This window comes from Poecilia latipinna, unplaced genomic scaffold, assembly GCF_001443285.1.
Source record: "Poecilia latipinna isolate Pla-1442-1.1 unplaced genomic scaffold, P_latipinna-1.0 Scaffold4440, whole genome shotgun sequence".
Lineage (NCBI taxonomy): Eukaryota > Metazoa > Chordata > Actinopteri > Cyprinodontiformes > Poeciliidae > Poecilia > Poecilia latipinna.
This window is the reverse complement of record NW_015117056.1, coordinates 22,113-23,596: the sequence shown is the minus strand read 5'-3', so window position 1 is coordinate 23,596 and position 1,484 is coordinate 22,113. Positions and strand designations below refer to the sequence as shown.

At 44.7% G+C, this 1,484-nt stretch overlaps 1 long non-coding RNA gene across 1 annotated transcript; it reads left to right on the top strand.

Annotated features, from left to right (window-relative positions):
- Positions 1 to 11: 11 nt before the first annotated feature.
- Positions 12 to 1,282, top strand: LOC106942642 (uncharacterized). The gene is made up of 2 exons (XR_001423676.1): positions 12 to 695; positions 843 to 1,282. It is a non-coding gene; the product is annotated as an uncharacterized LOC106942642 (long non-coding RNA).
- Positions 1,283 to 1,484: the final 202 nt, after the last annotated feature.

Below are 1,484 nucleotides of genomic sequence, written 5' to 3'. Positions count from 1 at the left end.
AGCTGCTTCTTCTTCTTGGTCTGATTGTAAATATGTGCAGCGCCACCTGGTGGTGCTGGTTGGTAGAGGAAGTGCTGAAAGGTTGGAGGTGTTTGTCAGAGGTGTGTGATGATGGAAGCCTCTCCCTGGTTTGTGAGTCTGAGCTCAGAGATCAAATGTTTGGTTCTTGAACTCTTTGTTGAATGTGATGCAGCTTCTCCTTTTTAATGTTTGTATTTCTGGATATCACAGTGAGGCCACAGCAGGTTTTCAGCAGCAGGTTGTTTAGTGTTTCATTCCTTCATCTGTGTGGATGGAGCAGGTATCCAGGTGTTGATCAGAGTTTAGACTGATTGGATTTTAATGGTGATTATTAAATCAGGTTGAGCTTCCAGAAATCTTTCCTGATGTCCTTTTAGGCTTCAGTGAGTTTCTTCAGGTTGTTACTGAGGGATTTCCTTTCTCCTCTCTGTTGGAGCTTTTCCTGTGTTTGGAGAAATGAGTTGTGCTGCAGCAGCACCAACTGTCCTTCCTACATCCACTGCAGTTTGCAATCCAGATGTTGGACTGTTCCTGTCTCAGTGGAGGACAATGTGTGTCTGAGAGACATGTAATGTCCATGTTTGCTGCTGAAAGAGACTGATGGTCTGACCCCCCTCCTCCTTTCAGGGTGGAGCCTGCTGGAGGCCCATTCTTGACACCAGGTCTGAGGAAGTGTAAGTGTGTTTTTCATCTGATTCATGACAACAAAGCAGCTCACATTCAACCATCTTCAAACTGTCACATCACTCATTCAGGATCATCATCAAAGATCAATAAATGATCAATAACTGCAGCTGGATTGTGTTTGTTCTCTCCATCAGATTCCTGTCAACTCACCATCGACACAAACACAGTGAACAGAAACCTCAAACTGTCTGAAGACAACAGGAAGGTGACACATGTGAAGGAGCTTCAGTCATATCCTGATCATCCAGACAGATTTGATGAACCTCAGCTGCTGTGTAGAACTGGTCTGACTGGTCGCTGTTACTGGGAGGTCGAGTGGAGAGGAGGAGTTTATATATCAGTGAGTTACAGAAGAATCAGGAGGAAAGGAAACAGTAGAGACTGTGTGTTTGGAGTGAATGATCATTCCTGGAGACTGAGCTGCTCTGATGATGAAGGTTACTCTGTCAGACACAATAACAGAGAAACTCGTCTCTCCTCCTCCTCCGTCTCTAACAGAGTATCAGTGTATGTGGACTGTCCTGCTGGCATTCTGTCCTTCTACAGAGTCTCCTCTGACTCACTGATCCACCTCCACACCTTCAACACCACATTCACTGAACCTCTGATTCCTGGATTTGGGTTCCATAGGCTTGGTTTTCGTTCCTCAGTGTTTCTGTGCTGATTTGAGTCTAAAGATTTTCCTCCTGTCAGAGAAACTCTCTCACTGTTGAACAGATAGTTCAGTCTCTACATGTTTTCATGGATCCAAATTGTTTCTTGGTGAAACTCTTTCA